Below are 17,173 nucleotides of genomic sequence, written 5' to 3'. Positions count from 1 at the left end.
AACAGAAGGGTAAGAAACAGATTGTCAGTTTATATACATCATAATATCCCAGAAATTGAGCAGTTTGAAAATCAGGATGAATGGGTAGAAGGGACATTAACAGAAGAAATTAGTGAGCAAGAAAAGATGGAAAAGACTATGAAAAATCTTGAAAAAACCCTTGACTTGGACTCTTTTGAACAGGTACCATTCAAGCTACTTCAACAATCAGGAATTGGAACATCATCTGCTGGAACTTCTCAGCAACCTGCACAAGAAACCAACATACCAGTTACAAGGAGTTCCAAGGGCAAAGAAGTAGAAACTACAGAGCAGCCAATAATGACTGATCAGCTAGGGGTGTCCAAGCAACAGGGTCAAGTACAAGTCCCTCCAGCCCAAACTAAAGCAGCAGAAATTCCAGCATTGCAGACTCCTCTAAATGAGGAAAGAAACAAGAAGAGAGACAGAGAAATCACCACACCTATCAGTGGAACTGCAGAACAACCAGGTGCAAAGAGACAAAGATTAAATCCTCCATCAGAAGATGAAATTATTGAAGAAACCATAGATGGCCAGAGGACAGAAAGGGTAGTCAGCCAGTGGACTTCCCCAGTGGTAGAAACATCAACTCACTCACATGGGCAGGAGCTAGAAAGACAACACAGTGTAGAGGTGTCGTCCACCAGGCCACAAAGCAAACATGCCTCAGATATTAAGAAAACTTTCACAGAGATAAAGGCCAGAAATGATCCCGTGAGAATTGAAATCTATAATCAATACTTGAAAATGGCCCCCTCAAACCAGCAAAGATTAATGTTTTCCTATGACATTAAAGAAGACAAACTGCTAATGAGTTATTTTAAGCCAAAAGTACAGCAACCCGAGTCCGCAGCAGATTACATCAGAACAAACTTGGAGGTCCTAGCCAAAGACATTCACCCATTGGACCAAATTGAACTTCACAAGTAGACTGGGGAAATGGTTTATTCCACACTAACTGACAAAGAAATGTTCGCCCACCAGTTACAAAGTTCCTTAGACAACACAACAGCTTAGTTACATTGGGAAAAAGCTTCTTCTCTGGCCAAGGATAACAGAATCAAATCCTTAGAAGAAATCATCATGGAGCTCGGACATGACCCCAAAGATGCTAAAGGCATAAAGCCACTAATCAAGAAGAAGGAAGAGGACATTGCTGCCCTGAGGAAACCGCTGAAGTTACCTCCTTCAAAGCACCCTCAGAGTGGAGAAATTATAGAGCAGAAATCAGAAGAAGAGATGATGGACCTGCTCATGAAGCTTAATGAAAGATTAAATGATATAGAGCAGGCACTAGAAAAAGCACTGAAGGAAAAGCAGGGAGAGTCGACCTCCCAGCCACCTGAGGTAATCCCCATAGTCCCAACTGCAATCCCTTCAACACTTGGAACAACATTAGTTTCCAATGTCCCAATAGCCACAACAGAAGTAATTATAGATACAGAAACAACAGCGACAACACCAAGCAGCAGTACTAATATGAGCACAGAAGAATTGATAAAAGACATTGAAGAATTGAGACTCCAAGTGTGAGCGCTGAAACAAGTAAACGAAAAATTGGCAAAAGTAGAAAAGAATTATGACAAATCCAAGATAAATGTTGCAGAGAAAATAAGAGAGTTTAAAGCATTAGAGAATAAAGTGAGAACATTAGAGAAGGATCTCACTCTGGATAAGCCTCTGGCAGAAATCAAAGGAATTCTTTGGACCGACATCAATCAATCCCTAAATAATGTCTGGCCATGCATCCAAGCTATCTATGAGTAGATTGACTTAGTGAATGCAGCACATGGAGAAATTCAAAAATCAAGAGCTTTATTAGGACAAATGCCTGATCAAGCCAACTGGCTCATACATTTTTTGAATAACAGAAATAGGGAACAATTGGAACAACTCGGCATCCCAGACAGGACAGACACCATTTTGGAAATCAAAAGAGTTCTAACTAAGAGAACTTTAATGCAGAATTTGGAAAGAAGATGTCAGGATATGCAAGTAGAAATTAATTCTTTCATGGAAAGGTTTACAATTTTGGAGGACAAAGGGCTACCAAGTCCTTTAGGAAATAATGACTGGCTTATGAAACACATAGATTATGTACATAAATTGAACAAATATGTTGCTGATCAAGTTAGTTTATCAACAAGTGCTTCAGGAATAAAAGCACTCCCCACAGGCCAAATTCTCTATGATAACTTAGAGAACTTATTTTATATTGAGCATAAGGTAAAACATCTGTTTCAGCTCCAGCGTAATTTTTTCAGGTATACAGAGGTTGATGAAACTTTAAGGAAACTTCAGAAGCATAAATTTCCAGAGCAAAAATGGTGGGAAGACATGTTGGGGATTTTGTAAATTTCTCTTGGGTAAAACGTAGATTTCGGGCTATTTTTCCATGAAAAGATAAACAGAGATAAATGAGGGTCAAGTGGGTCAAAGTGTATCTGATCAGGGTCAAAGAATGTCTGACAAAGACGGAGTAACCAGCACAGAGTATCAGTGGAAGACAACTGTAAACCAACTCGCAGAACCTACCTCCGGTACATCCGATAAAGATGGAACAGCCAACACAACATCAATTTATTGTTTCCTTGTTTTCGAGACTGTTTGTCTCTATCTTTTGTAAAAAAGGGATTAGTCATCACTAGATATTATCTCCATCAGATATTTTGTATAAATACCCCCCCAAACGAAGTATTTGGGGTTGGTGGGCATTCCTAGATTTTGTTGTAATACTGAACCTTTGGAATAAAAAGCTGTTGGAACCATCTGTTGTTTGGCTTACTAGATGAGGAATTGATGCAGAGGACTTGTCACAGAATTCTTGAATCAAACTCCGGATCAATAAGTCCCCTATATCTCATGTTTTACAGTTTTCGTGTTTGCTATATCATCTGCGTTTCACAATCTGAATGGTAAAGAAAATGATTAATTCAGAATTTGCTTAAACTACACTCTGTTTTCAATCTTTATTATTCTCTGTGTTTTCTTTAGAATTTGTATAACAGTGAATTCTTAATTGCTCCTGTTACCTGATTCTCGTATACTGACTATTTGCTAAGGAATTCTTAATTGCTCCTTAACAATAATCACCCATTTTCCCTCTTTCAATATGTTGAAGGATTCTTAACTGCCCTTCACCCATTTGAGTCCATTCCATCTGATTTCAACCTTAATTTGTTCCATGCTTAACTATCTTGCTCTGTGATACCATTCTCTGTTAAGAAAACTAATCCAGAAAGCTACCTTCTTTGACTCCATCATGCCCAATGGACTGAATTATTCAGTTTGCCTCACTGTTCTATTGAATCTCACAATCCAAACCCAAAACAAAACCCTCGAACTTCATAGCTAGCCTAACACATTTCAAAACAAAGCTAAATCATAAAGAGCCCTCTCTGAATGCAGATTGGCTAGAATTTGTATCTAAAATGTTGGTCTGTAGTTACCTCAATCGTATTCCCTTTCTTACAACTTTTGGGAACAACCTGAGTGATAACAGTTCGAACATGTGACGTTGGTTCTTGTGTATCAACACCATCTGTATCCACACCCAAGGTTGGTGATTTTTCTCCTAGACTATCAGTCGACGTTGGTTCTTGTGGAGCAGTGTCAAATGCACTCTCTTCTATCTCCATTGCATCAATCTCTGTTGGGCCAATAGCCGATGCTAGAACAACATCGTTTGTGGCCTCTTCTTCCAGTGCTACATCTTCTTCCTCTTTCCCTACGGGAAGCATACTCGCAAGTTCTTCCTCTGCCATCTTAGTGAATTGTGGCCAAGCCACAGAGGTTCGAGATAGAGCATGCACCACCAATAATCTAACCAACCCATGATTTGTAAGAACCGCTAATGGTTGTCACTTTGGGAAGATTACGCCATTAAGTGTAGGTTGCTCCATAGGAGGTATGGCATGTGAAGCACGAACCTGTGCATGTCAAAACCGAAGGCATGCAAGGATTTTGAAATGATATTTAAACAATGTAGAGAAATGACCTTCACAGGTAACATACCTCGTTACAAAATATTCCACCTCACCCCATGGATATGGCAGTGATTTACGATCATACCCTCTTCCTTTCTGGACCGTTGTCTCCCCAGCCTGCAAAAACAATTCCGGAAACTCTGGTAGAGGAGACTTTCAAGAGAACCATTTCTAACCTTCTCATTGTAATCCACTGGCAATTGACATAGCTTCCTTCGTGACAGAAATAGCCAAACCACAAACTCTAGAATGATTTTCTTCCAAGTTTAACGCAAATTCCACTGTAATGGCTTCATCAAATCCTTGTAGCCTCTCAAAATACATATGCCACCCTGCATCTAAGAAGACTTGTCAAGCATCTGCATTGTGTCGAACCTACTTTGTATTCTCTAGTTTGTGTCTCACAACCTATCCACCCATTCTGCAATGGCCTATAACAACACTTCAGAGTAACAACAGATCATCGGGAAGGAGTGTCGGCAGGTAGATTTGCAGTGAGAGTTGTGATAGCGATGGGGTGCAATGAGAGTGAAAATCGGAAGGATAATGATGGAATATGGAAAAATTATGGTAGATAATGGATAATAATGGACGGTAATTATTTCACAGTGTTGGAAAGGACCTTTCATTAGTACAACAGTACTAACTTCAAGTCTCGATGCATATGAGTATCGTGCGAAGTATGGTAGAAAATCGTGGAGTGAATGCGCTTAGCACAAGTTTTAATAAGTTATCATTATAGTACCTCCCCCCAACTAAGGGATGACTGTTCGCAGTCATATCGAGTCATGTCACATGAAGAATTAATCAAATCCACAAAGTTGATCAGGGACGTACCTGGCAATTTACCTTGACGGAGTAACAACAACAGGGGAGTAACAACATCGGGGAAGTAACAACACTCGACGAGTAACAACACCACTTGAACACTTAGTCGAAATCGCGACGAAGTAATAGCATCGGAGGAGCAACAACACCAGAACACTTAGAAGAAATCACGATGGAGTAACAACACCGGAGGAGTAACAGCACCAAAGAAACAACAACACCAGAGGAGTAACAACACTGGAATACTTAGACGAAATCGTCATCGCCATGGAGTAACAACATTGGAGGAGTAACAGCACCAGTGAAGTACTTAGTCAAGATTACCATGACCAAAGTAACAACACTAGAGGAGTAACAACACCAGTGAAATACTTAGACAAAATTGTCATCATCAGAGTAACAACATCGAAGGAGTAACAACGCCAGTGAGGTACCTGCAAGAAAAAGAATGATAGATTAGTAACAACATTGAATATATATATATATATATATATATATATATTTTTTTTTAATATTATTATTATTATTATTTATTTTTTAAATCAAGGGTGCAGAGGAGGAATTTCCTACACTAATAACTTCAAAACCAAAGTTATTAGAAAGATATTTGATAAAGGAGTCTCTTGAAGCTAGACGATGATATAATCTGAGGCGATGTCCATTCACGATCAAAGGAGTATGTGCCTCATCAATTGTGATAAGTCTAATGGTCCCATTATCGAACACAATATCAACTTCATATGGTCCCATCCACTCGGAGTAGAGTTTTCCCTTAAAATCCTTGAATTGAGAATCATAGAGTAATGGCTAATCCCCTCTTTGAAACACCTTTTTCTTAATGAATTTATCGTTCCATTTAGTTCGATACTACTAGATTATAGCAGTATTCTAGACAAGTACCAAATGAATTTCATCCAACTCATTCAACCATTCCAGTCGGTGTTTCTGGGCTTCTGAAAGATCTAAACCTACTTCAAGGGCTATCTTGAGCGTCTTGATTTCGAATTCCACTAGAAACAAAGGGGATTTCCCATAGACAAGCTCATATGGTGAAAACCATGTTGTGTTCCGCCATGTTGTTCTATACGCCCATAGTTCCTCAGGAAGTTTTTCAGCGCAATTTCGCTTTGGTTTGCTATGGTCTTTGTAAGACTATTCTATAGTACCCTGTTCGTGCTTTCGACTTAACCATTCGCCTGAGGGTGATATGGATATGTTACCCTATGCTTGATTCCATATTTCTTCATGAGTTCTGCTATCAGATGTGATGTAAATCATGCGCCTCCATTTGAAACTATCTCTCTAGGAGCTCCATACCGTGTAAGAATTTATTCAAATAAAAAGTCTGAGACAACTTGTTTCGTTGCTTTCAAAACAGCCTTGGCCTCTACCCACTTTGTTACGTAATCCGTGAAACCAGAATGTGAACTTTCTATTGTGAAGGCGGATTAAATGGCCTGACAAAATCAATAGCCCTTTTTCAAAGGGCTCAAGAGGTAGTTGAGGTTTTAATGGCATTTCATCTACCTGACCAGGCTGACCCATCCGCTAGCAACTATTGTACCCTCTAACATATTTCCTTGCAACACAAAAAATAAAAGGCCAATAGTATCCCATGTGTAACAACTTATGACCTGTCTGCTTATTTGCAAAATTTTCCTCACAGGGGCCATCATGAGCAGCTCTTAGAACATCATAGATGTCATCTCCACTTATGCAGCGTCGTATTTGCTGATCAAATCCTGTGTAAAAGAGGTATCCCTCTATCCATGAATAATGAGCACTATGATGGATAATCCTTTGTTGTTCTCTGTAAGACAAGTGTTGAGGCACCTTTCCTATAGCAAGATAGTTAGCAATATTTGCATACCACGGAGTGTGAGTAGAAATTGCAAAAGGATGTTCATCTGGAAAACTATCCTCTACGGGTGTAATCATTACTAGTATCCATCCTAGACAGGAAATCCTCAACTACATTATCTTTCCCTGGTTTATCTACAATGGTAATATCAAACTCCTGAATTAACAACAACCATCTTGTAACGCGACCAGGGGTTATTGGTTTGTTCATTAGATACCTGATAGTTGTATGATCAGTGTGCACAAAAGTAGGATACCCCATGATATAATGATGAAATTTATTAACAATGTAAATGGCAACCAAGAACACATTTTCAGTTACCGTGTAATTTAATTCAGTAGGGGTCAAATTCTTGCTGACATAGTAAATTGCATATGGCTTCTTGTCCTCCTGCTGCCCCAAAACCGCCCCTACTGTTGTTTGAGAAGCATTAATATAGATGTGAAACAGGAGCTTCTAGTAACGACCACGTAATATTGGAGCCTTGCAGACTAGTTCTTTGATTTCTACAAAAGTTGCTTCACATTCATTTGTCCACACAAATTCTGCATCTTTAGGTAACAATTGAAAAAGTGGGAATGCTATTTTAGAAAAAAATTCTATGAAACACCTATAATAGCCAACATAACCAATAAATTTGTGTACCTGTGTCGGTGTCTTAGGCGTAGGAAATTTTAAGATTACCTCTACCTTTGCAGGATCAACCTAAATTCCTGCAGCTGAAAGAAAGTGTCCCGATACTATCCCTTCCTTCATCATCATATGGAATTTGACTATACTTAGAGAAACATATGTCTTCTTGCATCTTTCAAGTACTTTCTCTAAGTTTTTCAAAGCTTCTGTAAAGGAATCCCCATATGAGGTAAAGTCGTCCATGTAAATCTCAACACTATCATGAACTAGATCAAATAAAAGTCATAATATTTCTCTTTGAAAGGTAGTAGGTGCGTTACAAAGGCCAAATGGAAGGCCCCGATAGGCAAAGGTTCCCCAAGGGCATGCACTAGTAGAAAATGGTGAAATTAGTGACTAGGTGACTAAAAAAGTTAGTCACCACAACTTTTCCAAGTTAAATACTACCAAAAATTAGAAATATTAAGAAACTCAACTAAAAACGACTAACATAAATGACTAATTTAGTCCCGAGTTAAAATATATGACTAGATAATAAGTAATACTATTAAAAATAACTAATGTGAATGACTAATTTAGTATAGGAACAAAAATATGACTACCTAACAATAACTACAGTAATAAAAGTTAGTCGTCTATGTTAGTCATTTTAATTATGTCATTTCAACAATATAAACTTACAAGTGATAGGGGATTCAAAGGTTGTTATATATTGGATGAAAGGTTATACTTCCTTATACACCTCTTTATTGGATCATAGGATGATTAGAATTATGGATCTTATTAGAATATTTATGGTTATACCCTTTAATCACATTCATCGGGAATTAAATTCAAAAGTTGAAATATTATCGAAAATGGGAGTGGGCCAACACCTCTTTTTGCAACATGACATGACCACCTATATATGTTGCAACAACCTTCGCAACTTATTTAATGGGTTGCACGTCTATTTCACATTTCTTTTGTCTTGCAAAGTGGTAGTGCCAGTGAGAGGGTATGAACTTTGATCAAGGAATGTTCACTTAGTAGCACTATCAACACAATGAAACACCCATTCTCTGTTATGAAACAAGAAACATAATAACACAAAATGGATTTCTTAATTATTTTCAAAACTAGATCCATCTTAACTATGGATCTATAAGGCGTCAAGAGGGATTAAATCTTTCAAGATGCAAACCTCTTTTTTTGAGTAAAAAACTTGAGGAAAGGTTTGCACCTCGAGAGATTTGATCCTCTTAGCACTTGATAGATACGGAGTTAAGATAGATTTAGGTTGGTTTCAGTCATGTGCTGCCAAGGAAAATTATCGAATCTATGATTAATTTTACCAATAATATGTAAATACATCGAATATTAATAGAGTCATTTTAAATATGTTAAATATGTATGAGATTAATGTAGTCATTTTAATTTAAAATTTTCTTAGTTAGCTCAGTCTGTTGAGATGATAAATATTGTTAATAAAGTTAATGATGAAAATTATGAAATAAAATTTTACAACAATCACTACTTGGGTATCTGTCATCTTGCCTCTGTATGAATAACTTGTTACTTTTAGTCCATGATACGTCGAAGGAAAATACGTACTATTCAAAGTGAACCTTAGTGAAAACACAATGCTTGCGCGCTAATTAGTGTCACCCACTCTAGTCGGTTGGTTTTAGATTAACCATTGTCAGCTCAGTCAAGTAGAGTAAGGTGAGGGGGGAAACCTTAACAAGTACGTCAGAGGTATAATAAACTACTTCTCTGCTGGAACAACCTCTTCCGCTCTAAATAAGTCGGGATCCCTCTTCCGCCTCTAAAATGAATAAGTACTATGACAGTTACAAAAATGAAAAAAAGTAAAAAAAAAGTTTGAAAAAATGAAAATGAATAAGGTGAAAGAAGAGAAAGGCTTCTTGCGCAGAGAGGTGACGCAAGTAACTCCGTCGAGGTCATGACCAAGCTCGATGGCAGCAGAGCCATGCTTGTGTTCCTATGTGACTCTACCGGGGTACTATTCAGACCTGCTAGCAGCGGAGAAACACCAGAGATGAAACTAAGACTCTTACGACTGTACTGCTTGTGCACCAATATACCCCTCAACCCCAATCAAAACATGCCCTGGCTTGGAATGTGTGTCAATCGACCAAGAGCTTGGCAGATGCTAGATATTATAATCAAGCTAGTGTGGAAACCAAGAGGATCTAAGAACTGAACAATACTTCCAGAGGTGTTAGAATTGCTTTTCACGAACAAGGTCCATTCAGAGAGATGGAGTTCTACCAGTGTGTCGCCAAGTGTTGTAGCGGATGTAACCACCCTCCAAAATTTTGCTTTAGCTTCGTTTTGGAGCCGCCCTTCCAACTCTTCACAGCATCTTGCCTTGCTTCGTCAAGTTCACAAGCTTCAGCGTTTTGTTTTAACGCCTGTCGATCACAGCTTGATGCATTCCCCTCATAGGTTGTCCACCTGGACTTGGTCCAGTTGTAGGCTGAGCAGCTTCTCCAAGAAAATTTCCCATTTCTGAAGGGCAACCAGCCTTCCTTCCAAAAATTGCACAATCATGTCTGGCAGCCACTGGGCTCCAAGATTGCGCAATTCTACCAGTCAACACTCCCAACAATTGCGCAATTTTCCCCAGCAGGGCTGCTCAACCCAGAATTTCCGCAAATATGGGCAACATTCAGATGCTCTGTCTAGAAATTGTGCAAATCTCCTGGGAAGTCAGCCCAACTCCCAGCAAGAAATGCACATTTCCTTCAAGCAATTGAACAGCCTCTTGCATGTGCAGCTGAGTTGACCGGTTCCCTCCAAGATAGAGCAAAACAGACTTGCATGCATGGGCTGCTTCTCCCAAGGCAGCATACAAAGGCATCCCTTGTTTCAGGGATCTATGTTTAGCAGTTGGAGGTTACATGCAAGGACCATACCTCCCACCAAGTGTCTCTTTCCTTACATTTGTGGCATGCGCGTCACAACCTCGATGTTATCAAAACTCATCAACCAACGCTGCAAAGCTCATTCCTCACATCAACCTTGTAGCTTTGACATCCCACATCACATCTAGGAGCAATCGGCACATTTCTATCACTTTTTGTGCTTTGTGTGAATATTGTTTGCTTGATTTCTTTGAACGCTCGCTATCGTTTACATGTATACTAGCTTGTCGTAGCACTGTTTCAGTTTTCGTTGCTATCTCACTGTTGTCGCATACATAAAATTGTTTTTCACGAACAGTCGTTGATTCGGCGACTCGCCTCACCCACATGCATGTTGTTCCATTTTCTGAATCTGGTATTCGTCGTTTGCATGCATGATCATTCACTTATGCTTACACTCAGTATCACCATGCATTCGCACTCACATTCGCTTTCAGTTGCCCGTCGGTGAGTCTGGACAGCCTTGGCCCAAACTCTGCCTCACCAAGAGCCTCACCAAGACAGCATTGTGCAATCCTGAGAGGGAAGGCTCTTCCTTCCTCTCCAGAAATGTGCATTTCTACCCAACAACTGTTCCTTAGGCCTTCTTTGCGTAATCCTAAGGGACAGTGACTGTTGGCCCAGAAAATTGTGCAATGAAGTCACTGACCCTGCAGCGATTGCGAGCTGAGATTGTGCATGACGCAATTCTAGCATTTGGTAGCCATATTGAACTGTGCATTGTGCAGTTCCAGCAGTCAGTTAGTCTCCTAGCAGCCCAGACTGTTCCTTGTGCAGTCTTGGCAGTCAGTCTCCTGACCTCTCGGCCAAAATTGCGCAACCTTCATGATCAGTCACACAGGTATGTTACAAGTCATTTCTCAAGTTCATTTTGGTTTTCGACTGACAGCTTGCTTACCATGAGTGTTGCCATGTCTCCAGGTATTGCAGTGATCCGGATCTTGGGAAGAGGCCCCCAAGATCTAAAAGATTGAAATGGATCTTGGGGGGAGAGACCCCCAAGATCTGAAAAATTGAAATGGATCTTGGGGTAGAGACCCCCAAGATCTAAAAAGTTGAATTGCTAGAAGAAAAAGAAGGAGAATGCCCAATAAACAAAACTACAAAGAAACTTTTATTTAAAATAGTAATGGAAATAAACCAGCTAGGGCGATGGTAGCTTATCTCTGAGAAGAGATGTGGCGGCTACATGCCTCTGAACTGTAAAGGCTACATTGTGGCGGACCCTCTGTCCTTTTATAAAATGTGACTTGTTACTTATAGTATTTTTCAGTTACAATACCACGGGTAAATTCCATGGGTGAATGAATACCATGGGTGGATTTTACAATACCACAGGCGGCTGCCATTTACAATACCATGGGTAAATTCCATGGATCTATGATTAATATGGGTGGATGAGTACCATGGGTGGATTTTACAATACCACGGGCGTATGCCATTTACAATACCATGGGTAAATTCCATGGGTCGATGAATAATATGGGTGGATGAGTACCATGGGTTGATGCCATTTTCCATTTGATGACAAAGATTTTATGCGGTTGACCCATACCCATGATGTTGGTTGTTGATGAAGTAGCAGGTGCCTACATAGCCTGGGGTGGGAGGGCACGTCTCAAAATAACCCAAGCTGAATGCTGCTATGTTGAAACTGATGAATGTGAAGCAGGTGCTTACTAAAGTGGGGTGGGAGGGCACGTCTCCAATGGAAACCCACTCCGAATGTTGCTCCAAAGTTAAAATGGACATAACTCGGCCAATATAACTCAGAATATTTATTATAACATGTTTTTAGAAGCAGAAGGATCATTTTTCATCTTCCCATGAGTTAGAAATCCCTATCTGGACACTCTGAGATCTCAGATTCGCGCTGCAACAGTTCCGCTGTCACAAAAATTCTGATAAAATAGCTAATTTTAAATCAGCGATATCTCCCACATCCGAACTTCAATTCGACCCATTTTTTTTTAAATTGGGTGATTTTTCGAGAGGAATCTAGATCTGGTATTTGTTTTTGTAAATTTTGTACCCAATGTTTCAGATATGATTTGCAAAGTCGCCGCCCAAAAAAAATTCCTGCAAAAAAATGAAAAAAAAAAAAAGAAAAATTCTTCCTGCCTGACCCAAGAAAGTGCTCTGTGGAGGTTGTAGCGCATGCTTGAAGTTTATTGAATATTGCTGCAAAATTTGAAACTGAAATATGCATCAAACCCTCATTCCCATGGAATCATAACCTGCTCTGAAACCACTGATCCAAATCTTGGGAGGAGGTCCCCAAGATCTAAAAGATTGAAATGGATCTTGGGGGGAGAGACCCCCAAGATCTGAAAAATTGAAATGGATCTTGGGGTAGAGACCCCCAAGATCTAAAAAGTTGAATTGCTAGAAGAAAAAGGAGAATGCCTAATAAAAAAAACCACAAAGAAACTTTTATTTAAAATAGTAATGGAAATAAACCAGCTAGGGCGATGGTAGCTTATCTCTGAGAAGAGATGTGGCGGCTACATGCCTCTGAACTGTAAAGGCTACATTGTGGCGGAACCTCTGTCCTTTTACAAAATGTGACTTGTTACTTATAGTATTTTTCAGTTACAATACCATGGGTAGATTCCATGGGTGAATGAATACCATGGGTGGATTTTACAATACCACAGGCGGATGCCATTTACAATACCATGGGTAAATTCCATGGGTTTATGAATAATATGGGTGGATGAGTACCATGGGTGGATTTTACAATACCACAGGCAGATGCCATTTACAATACCATGGGTAAATTCAATGGGTCGATGAATAATATGGGTGGATGAGTACCATGGGTTGATGCCATTTTCCATTCGGATCATGCAGGTATTCATATGCCTCTCAGCAATGCAGGTACAATGGTTTCAAAGAGAGTATAGTCGAAGACACCATTTAGAGCACACCTGGAGATGCAATCAATCAAATATCTATGAGCTTGCCTACTCACGAAGATATCAAGTTGTTCATAGACAAGAACATCAAAATATCATAGCGAGAAGCATCATGAACAATAACTGAAGGTAGCATATCGAACGCAATGAATGTAGTGAATACAACGAACGTAGCATTTCGTGGGTCGTCATCATTGTTTGGTCAATTTAGTGTGTCTTAAATTGCTATTTAAAATGTCAATCCGAGAGTCGTAAACTGTTGAAGTGAAGTGCACTGTATATGCAAGATAACCAATTTCTTAGTCTTTTGTCGTTTTTGAGTTTTTTTAGTTTGTTTTCGGGTTTATCTTCTGTGGATTCCCTAGTGTGAGATGGCGAAATTGAAAGTCAAGTATGGATGGTAATGGTGATTTCTACAATGATTCAAGTATGGATGGTAATGGTGATTTCTACAGTGATTTTCCAAACTTTAAAGTTCTCAAAAAGAAGGTTTCAAACTGACTGTGATGAAATCAATTCTCAAAAGGAAATAAATGTACCAAAACAGTGAACTAGTGACAATGGCCCAGTATCCTTACTACTGTATGAAAAGAAAATAAAAACTGAACTCAAAGCAACTCAAAGACTGAAAGCAAAGCAAACTAAATCACACTACTTCAACCCACATTCTGATCCTTCACCTTTAGACTCGCTCCAGCTATAGGAAGTAATCATAAACAAGCTGAGTAATATGATATTTAAATTGCAGGAAATCAAATTGCATAAAAGGAAACTAAATTTAACTACTCATTCATATTTCAATTCTTGAAAATGACATAAGTAATTTAATTTCTGACTTGTAGGAAAGCAAACTAAATCAAATAATATTCAGATTCCTCACTAATTGAGTCTCTTGGCTATAGGAAGGAAATCATAAACAGATGAGAAATATGATATCTAAGTGGCAGAAAAATAAATAAGAAAAGCAAAACTGAAAGAAATGACAATGCTAGAATTAAAACTCAGTAAATGAATTAGCAGAAAGGACAAGATGTTCTCATGTCAGTAGTCATTAAAACTATGTAATTTGCTTAGGCTGCCTACAAAAACCTGTAAGAAAAGCACTGATCAGCTAACAGTCATGAGAAAACATAAAAGAAAATATGGACAACAGTTAACATGATTATCAGAACAGCGTAATATATACAAGCTAATGATTATAAAAGCAGTAAATAAAAGCAAGTAAGAAACTATACAATAGATATAGAGCCTTGGTGTACAGGGGCCCTCTGCAACCTCAGCCAGTCAATACTCAGTCACAAATCGAATTCAAGAATGTTGTCTTCTCATATATTAAAGTGCAGTAAATAAGAAAAAAGTAAAGCACGATACAGTGGACTTATAACAACAGTCAAAATTACATCTCAAAAGCTAACTATCCAGTGTATACCAACGCATTATTTATAAGTGAAAATGCTGCAACTAATTCCTAGATTCTACGCTGCCAAACAGACACGTAAATCTCCACGGCCTGAGATCTAGCGGTATGGTAATTATGACAATTAAATCCATGGAGTGGTGGCTGCTCGATTTAGTTCACGGGTTGATCCACAGGTGTGCCAACACCTCCGGAAATTGAGGATCGTGCCACGCAAACCTTCACATGGGCAAAACAGAGCCGTGCCACCGCAAAACTCTTGGTTTGACCCCTCCTTTGACCATCTTTGACCATGGCTGTTTGTGAGTGATTCGGCTGAACTGAGGGGACACACTCCATGTACATGTCACTTGCAGCTTGCCCATGTGGCCGGTTTCTCCATTGGACACCTGTAACATAGTCTTTAACAAAATGGCTGCGGAAAGTGACAAGTTTTCGCAGCTGCTTGAACAAAAATCTAAATCAAACAGCAGTCATAAACATAGTTAGGAAACCATTTCATAAGCTCTTTTTAGACTAATATGCAATGATTTGACATGTTGGTGGATCAAATAAATGGAAAAGAAGGTTGAAAAGGTATATAGGGAAGATGCAGGTTTGGGATTCAACAATCATCCTCCTCAACATTTACGCATTGAATGCAATGAATTCAAGAGGAAGGTTGTTGACAACATAGAGGCGGAACAAAGTTGCAAGATCAAGCAGATCCATTGATAATGAAAGCAACTTTGGAGACTCGGGCTATGAGGTGACTGTGCGACATGAAAATCGCGCGAAGATAGAGAATGGAACAAAGAGGAAGTTGCATTTGCTGAGGCAACAATTCAGGAAAAACATGAAGTTTCACAGGTAGACGAATGAGTTGCAGTAGGAACAGGAACAGCAGTGGGCGCAACATGCACTCACGAATGAAACTGTGCCCGTACAAGTTAAAGATCCATCCCAGTAGCTGACACGGAGCAGACATGGTGAGCAGTGTTGTTGATCGCATGCAAGGGATTGAGCATCATGCATGTCATTGTGTGCATGCATGCAATCCAACCCATTCAACACACTCACCAAGGGGAAGACAAGAAGCAAGTCCAATTGGAGCTGAACATGTACTTCAGCAAGTAGATGTGCATGACCACCAGCACATACACTATGCATCAGTGTGTTTTCAATTCAGCCGCACCCAAGAAGACCATGCGCACGTTAGCAGACGAGTTGGATGAAGGAGCCGAACCAATGCAACGATTGCAACAGAGACAAGAGTTCGCTTCAATAGGATGTCACCGTGAGGTGCATGCACACCATCATGGCCAACCAAGCTTGGCATCATGTTGGGCATGGAATCCCCCCCACAACATGTTTTGGGGCTCAAAGCCCAAGTTTTGGTAAAGTGTATTGTAAAGACTCCATGAATTGCGGGTGCGGAGCGCAAAGTATAGGATGAGTCATAGGGTTGTCCGCTCTAAAGTATTGTAATGTAATGTAAAGTCATGTCAGCGTACCCATGGTCCATGGACCATGGGATTGTATAAATAGAGCGAGGCTCTAAGTTGTAAAGATAGCAAACAAGGAGGAGAGAGAATACGAATGGTTCGAGCATAGAGTAAGAGTCTAAGTGTATTGGGTTGTAGTAATAGGAAGAGGCTCTGCAGCTGAGTGTGCAGAGGCCTAGTAGAGTCTGCAGCTGAGTGTGCGGACCCCTACAGCTGAGTGCGCAGGGTGATGTCTAGTCTGTAATCTTGATCGAAGAATAATAAAGAGAAGTTGATTCCAATTTTTGTGTATCTACTTGTGCATTGTCTTATTTACATTTATATTGTTTTATTTATCACGCGCACTGATATGATTGTTGAATATGTTGTAATAATCATTAGTCTTACACAAATAAGTTAAGTAATCGGGTAATAACAGATTGAATAGCAAGGAACTTGGGTATTATACGGGTTGCGCCCCGAGTAGGGCTGCGTGGAAGCAGCATCGCAGGTTGCGAAGGAATAACAAGTGCGCGTACTGACGTGCACGCAGGGTCAAATCGTGGACCTCTAGAAGCCCATCAGACATCCCTAGGGTACAGAAACCTGGTTCTAGCACCCTTCCATACTACTTCGGGTGGGACCTCAGTCCGCACTCCGCGGACTGTTGCCGAAAGGGCGAGTAGTACAAGGATTTGCTTGGCTAAATCACCTCTGAACCTAGGTCAGGCCCATACAAGACAACAAATGGTTCCATTGTCGGGACCAGGATTTGCATAAGGTATGTTTGATGTCGTGCCACTGGAATCCAACAAAGAAAGAAATTGAAGAGTGGTTGGACAAGAAGATTCACGAATTCGCGACGCAGGAAAACAAAACTCCGCGAGTATCTAAGGAACAGTGGTTGGAGCGCTACTTGTATACGGAAATCCACAAAATTTTCTTTACATCCTTTCCTTCTGAGCTGTATGAGTGGATCGTGAAGTTAGCAGACAGCCAGGGAAGGTGTAGCCTCGACAAACCAATAGTGTGGACTCCAGAATTAGTGCACAAACTAGAAGCGTTAGGAGATAACATCGCGTGAGCTATGGACCATTGGCTCGACCGAATAATAGG

The 17,173-nt window shown here is 39.9% G+C and overlaps 1 protein-coding gene across 4 annotated transcripts in view; it reads right to left on the bottom strand.

Annotated features, from left to right (window-relative positions):
• Nucleotides 1-17,173, bottom strand: part of LOC149162106 (protein DETOXIFICATION 44, chloroplastic-like) — a 559,183-nt gene that overhangs the window by 93,057 nt on the left and 448,953 nt on the right. The window contains exon 14 of one of the 4 annotated variants that reach the window (XM_089437139.1): nt 14,077-14,266. The exons of the other annotated variants lie outside the window; for them this stretch is intronic. The gene's annotated coding sequence lies outside the window, so the exon portion shown is untranslated. Of the gene's footprint in view, nt 1-14,076; nt 14,267-17,173 lie in introns of those variants that run through there. 4 annotated transcript variants of the gene reach the window in all.

This window comes from Pinus tabuliformis, chromosome 5_2 (assembly GCF_031772625.1).
Source record: "Pinus tabuliformis cultivar Carrire ecotype Pingquan chromosome 5_2, CPIR1, whole genome shotgun sequence".
NCBI classification, from domain to species: domain Eukaryota; kingdom Viridiplantae; phylum Streptophyta; class Pinopsida; order Pinales; family Pinaceae; genus Pinus; species Pinus tabuliformis.
Note: the sequence above shows the minus strand (reverse complement) of the source record. Positions and strands in the feature narration are given on the sequence as shown.